This window comes from Anser brachyrhynchus (genome assembly GCF_964034855.1).
Source record: "Anser brachyrhynchus genome assembly, chromosome: 1".
In the NCBI taxonomy this organism is placed as follows: domain Eukaryota; kingdom Metazoa; phylum Chordata; class Aves; order Anseriformes; family Anatidae; genus Anser; species Anser brachyrhynchus.
The window spans coordinates 116,468,135-116,474,134 of NC_137694.1; positions in this window are offsets into that span (position 1 = coordinate 116,468,135).

A 6,000-nucleotide genomic window follows, 5' to 3' on the forward strand; every position below is an offset into this window, starting at 1 on the left:
AACAGAAAACTTGAAATTAGGTGTTACAAGAGTCCAGGTAAGAAAATAAACTTTTTTTTTTTAAGAAAAGAAGAGCATGAAACAAAACAAAACAAAAAAAGTGGGATTTTTTTTACAAATGTGTTTCTTTGCTAAAGCAAGAGCCTTTTCTGTTTTGGGTAGAAATAGCCACTGCAGTGCATGCAAACTGCAGCAACATTCCCAGGACAAGTCACCAGAAATGCAAGTTAGAGAAAACCTAGCCTTTTTCTTAAATTGTGCAAAAACTCCTTTCTGTGGAAATGATTCCCTTTTGATTTTTTCATTTTCTTGATATAGAAAGAAAACAACTTAGAGTCAAATAAAAAGCTGGGAACACAATAAGCAGTCTAAAGCTATATCACACTAGATAAAATTCCCTGGAATTATCTGTGAATTCACTGAAACTCTATTTTATTTTTTGTTAAAGGCAACTGCTTTGTTGAGGATGTAATGTATAGATTAAGACAGTACACTTAAACTCCAAAGTCTCCTTGGAGAGTTCTTTCTGGTATAAATCTGCTATCCTTTAACTTGGATTATAAACAATCTACATGATATGCACCTGGTTCTGGCAGGGTCTATATTATTTCACTCCCAAAAGCAGCTTCATAAAGAGAACACACTGCATTTCAACAGCAATATAAATAATGTTGCAGTTTGGGATCTCTTGTGCTGCTTTCATTTTTCTTTCTTTCCTTTTCATCTGCGCTGAACCACACCTCTCTAAAAATACTCACTTTCTTAATGAAAACCATATTTTTCAGCATTTTTTTCCCTGCGTGTGCATGACCTGTTGAAATGCCTGCACAATCTTTAATGTCAGCTTCAGACGACACGTGTCTTATGAAAGTCTGGGACCCAGCTCTCGTCTGGGCCTCCGAGATCTGTCCCACATCTTTATGAGAAAGAGGGACAAAACCTTCTGTTTTTGGCATTTTATATTGGAGTCTGCTTTAAGCTCGGAGAAAAAAAAATAGCAACGTAGAGTCTAGACAGAAGAGATTGGGTTGAAATCTGGAAGCTATTCAGTGAGGCTACGGCACATGGCAGCTTGACTGCAGCAAGAGATCACATTACGCTGCCTAATTACACATGAAAAATGTACACATCACTTTTCTTAAATGCTTGGAAAAATAGATGTTCAGATGGCAATTGTGAGCCGTAGTAACAGAGCCAGTTGCGCATAGTTGGAACGCTTCACAAATGGCATTTCAAAAGCCTGCGGTTTTGTTTTTTTTTTTTTACAATGTAATTATTTTTTTGTGTGTGTGTTCATGAAACAAATTCTAAAAAAGGTATTCTAAATTTAGCAGATACTTGCCCCGGAGAGGGAATATGAAAAGGTGAAAACCCAACATGTAAGTAGAAAGAGTGAGGGCCTGATCCTGCTTCCTTGCCAGCCAAAAAGGAAATGTGACCCAACTTGCTTGAAAGTACTTTGGCCCACAGGCCTTGGTCCAGCGAACTCCTGCTCGTCTGCTTAACTTGACTTAAATGGCCCCAAACATTTCCTCTGTTGCTGTAAGCAAATCCTATGGTTTATATCTTCAGTTGGCGCTGCTCACGTGAGTAAAGATAAGCAGAGGCCCGAGTGTTTGCAGTACCTGTGGCCCAGAGATTATGTGTTTATATTCTTGTGCCTATGAAATGTTTAGAAGTTTCTTACTTAGAATGGACAAAGAGGAAAAAAATCTCATTTGAGCATGAAAGTCTTCTGTCATCATCATCACCTCCTCCCAACTTCCTCTCCCCAGGCCCTATTAATGGGTCCTGTTTTTACACCACTCCTGCTATGCACTTGCCCCTTTCAGTGGTGTGCTGAAATAGTTCAAGAGAAGTTTGATGGAGTCGTTATTTTGCTTCAGTCAGCTCAAATTACATATGCTCTTCTTTTTAGCTTAAACACAAATGTTCGAAGAAAACCACTCCTAGGCAGAAAAAAGTTTTCCAAGCTATTTCCAATGATTTGCTATTTCAGTTTTTCGGTGCTAATGAGACATATAGGAGTGGACTTGGAGGAGATGTTGGTGTGTCTTTCTGTCACCAAGACTTTGCTTTTCATAGGAGAAAGTTCCTCGAAAGTCAAAAATCAAAACAACAGCTACAACAACCAACAACAAAAAATCCTGCAATCTAGGCACAGGATGGCACTTCTCTCCTCCTCTCCCATATGAAAACATGAATGTCAGACTTTGACTTTTCCAAGGGTGTTTACATACTGAGCTTTGTCCAATGTGGTGGCCTCTGTATCTATTTTGAATGTTTCAGTCAATTCAGTACTTTCAAAAAGAAATGCCAGTGGGCATGGAGACACTGTCGATACATGCCCCCAGCCTGGGGCAGTTTTCTACCCCTTTGTGCTCAGCCAGAACCTCCAATTAACCTCTGCCCCGAGTAAGCCCCACTGTGGCCACCAGGCTCTCCCCTTGCCTGCACCCTCCATGTGCCTTCCCCAGCTCCATCTCTGGAGTGGGTGGACAGCCAGACCTTGGCTGAACTGCTGATCCTGCCAGACACAGAGGAAAGAACATCTTGTAAAGTTTCACTGCTGTTGTTATTATTAAATCGGACAGAGCATGAAGTAGCTCTCCAAGCTATCTGGCAAAACTGACCTGCAGAAAACTCCTTCAGGACAAAAACGATAAGTTCTGGATATAGGAGGAAGCTTCCCAGTTCAGGGAGATGAATTGCACTGAAATGGCTGCTTTCACCCCCAGTGTGGTTTACTGCACTGATTATTTTACCACAGTTTTCCGCAGCACCTTCCTCATTTTTTCCCTTTTATGGCACAGTTGAAAAAAAAATAATAAAAAAGGTGCTTTGCTGCTCACACAGCCTGCATTAATGGGGATCGCACCACAGCCAGGCCAGACCTTCTTCTTCTCCCGGGAAGAGCAGGAGCCACAACCACATGAAGGCCCACGCTGTTCCCCTCTGAAGCAGGCAGGAACCATTGCGGGCAAGGGCTTCCTCCCCAGGCTGGCCTCTGCAGGGGTTTGGGGCAGATGGACAGGCCTCGTCACTGAGCAAGGAGCTCAGCCCTTGCCTCCCCTGGGCATCTTTGCACTGTGTATTTTGCATGCCGCTGTGGTCAGGGGTGGTGGCACCAAACCCTGAAAGCCCTTCAGCAAGCTACGGGCTCATCCTCTGGTAGGGTCAGGCTTGCATGTAATTTATGAGAGTTGTGGTAGGCCGGCTACTCACTCACTGTTTGCCATGAATTTTAAGTAAAGTTAATGTTTTCACTTCTGCTCGCCTTCTGCAAAGCCGCTGGTGAAGGAGGAGGAGTGATCACAGGAAACAAAACGCTTCCTTTGGTCATCCCTTTAACCACAGCCAAGCTATTTTTAACAAATCTGATTAAAAATTATACAATGCTGTCTTTTCTGGAATCTGTTTTACTGAACAAGTACAAAATAAACCAAGACAGGAAAAATGCACCATTTGGAGCAGCTCTTTTGCTGCAACCGATTTAGCAAAACAAGTCACAGAGGAATGAGAATGGCTTTCTAGAACTGCTTCCTGCGGTCATCCCTTTCTCTGCATGGAAGAGAGGAATATTTTAAGTTAAACAGCTGTTTCACTTCATACAATAGTAAATTATTCTAAGTGTTCTAGTCACCAAAAAGCATGCTCTCACTGAGGTTATTCCCATTATCAGTGCTATTTGTTTAATTTCTTGCTGCAGCCAGCTTTAAACAGTGTCTTTTCAAAATGTTGTCAAATCCATGGGTGTGTGTTCTACAGAAGGGGCTAAATCTGACCTGAGAGATCTGGGTATGGTAGATCCCTTGCTGGTGGGATCTGCTGGGACAAGAATTGGACTGATGGACTCTTTACACAAATATTTGTCAAGGTCCCAAATTTTGTAATTGCTATTACCACTTTATTTACTATCCATAATTATACATTTGGAAATCTTATGACCAAATCTGAAAAATCTCTGCTTGAAGCTGTTTCCATTTAGGTGTCAAGAGTTAAGGCTGGTGAACATGGTCTGATATGACTGTAAGCTTTCTGTTCACTGAGGTATCTTTCACCATCATTACATTAGCGTTATTCTTTATCAGCTACTGCTGACTTGACTAGAGCCAAGGTATGACTCTACACATACAAAGACTGAATTTTATACTGAGAGATTATGTACAAATGGACAGCACATCTGAGCTGCAAATAAAGACATAAAAACATAAATTTGGGCCCTAACCTAAAGATTTAAGTGCCTACATCCAAATTATTTCATTGGGGATTGAGTGCCTAAAGACCTTGATGGAGCTCTTCCTCTGCATCTGAAGTGAAACTTCAAGGTAGTATCAAGACTGGAAAAGAACAAGTATTTCCCAGGAACAGATATCCTTGCCACACGAAAGAGGATGTGCTTTGGACTGTCGCTCTCCCTGTCCACAAACATTTTGTATCCGTTTGCAAAATCACACTTGAATGAACCTACATCTTACAAGATGTTCAAGGAAAATATCTCTGGAGAATTGCCCCAAGTCCAGCTTCACAGAATAGCAAGGGGAGTTTAAATAGGTGAGCTTAGGTTGGAGGAATCTCATTGTAGAGTTGGCAGGGGAGGGGAGCAGGGAATTTAGCATATATGTCACTTCTTATGTGATACTACTACCAATAAGAAAGGCATTGTTCATTGTAATGATAGCTAATCTACTGAAGATCCCATTCATTTTGTTTAGGCTTAAAAAAATAGAGTAGTTTGTCAACAATCTAATCTATTATTGATTTGGATCAGATAAAATGTTAGAAATAAAGGACTCTATGCTCATTTATCAGTCCTTGAGATCCACCAATATAGGTCTTGATGTGCCACAGTATTCCTCCTGTATTGTATATATATGTGTTTTTGTGTAAAAACATTAGTTTATCATCAATGATATTTGTTAAAGTCATTGCAATAATTATTATAGAAGATGCCAATCATGGTCAAATATTCTCTGAAGACTTGCAAGTGCTTGGCTGGGAACAGAGTCTGAAACCTGGCTCTTGGTCTGTGCATTGCAATTGGTGACTAATTCTGTGACTGAAGTAAAAAAAGTGGGAAAAAAAACAGCAATAAAGACTCTAAAATGGTCAAATCCTGTCTGGTGTCTGACCTTCATTTTGCTAACTCTATGACCCACATTGATACAAATGCCTTAAGACAGATGTTTTAAAAGATTTTTCAAGATTTTAGACAACTATCACTTATAAGAAACTTAAAGTACATTGTATCTCCTGATAAATAAAACATTTAGAACATACTCTCACGTCTCTGAAGATGTACCCCAGAAACTTCAGTATGATATCTGAACATCTTTCAGCCATGCATAACAAATGTCAGGTACAACTGATCCCATATTTCTCTCCCCAGGAGAATCATGTGTCTCATGACTTTTACTGATAGGGCTCATTTCTTTTTCTGTTAGTGATCAGAGGATGGAGACAGCTTAGATATTCAATGATATAGTTTTCCAGGATGCTTTTTCACTGCTTTTCTTTCCTTCAGACTGCCATAGATCACTCCAGGAGATTTGTATTTGAAGGTGAAACTGTTTCTTTCTCCTTTAGAGCTGTCTGCAATTTACAGTAACTTGAAGAGACGAAGAGGCATGGTTTATTGGAAAATTATTGTCCTTGTAGCTTTCAGGTCAGGTTCTCAGAGGGTTACCTCTTCCACGAACCAAGCTATGGACAATCTGACATTTGTGAAAGCAGCTGAGCAGCCCTGTACCTGGCACCTCAGGTATCAGTGACACGTTTCTGTGTTCCCAGTGACCATGTAACAAAGATGCTTCCCTTGTAAGTAAGACTGAGCTGTAGCTATCAAGCTTTAGAAAAGAACTGCTGGCTTGTGCTATTATCTAGGTGCACTGGAGTGCTCCAACTTCATCAACAAACCATTTGTAGTCCTGAGGGTAGTATAAAGAGGCCAATCTCTCTGTAGGCATCTCTTGGTAAAGGCTCTGGCCATCAAAATGTCAC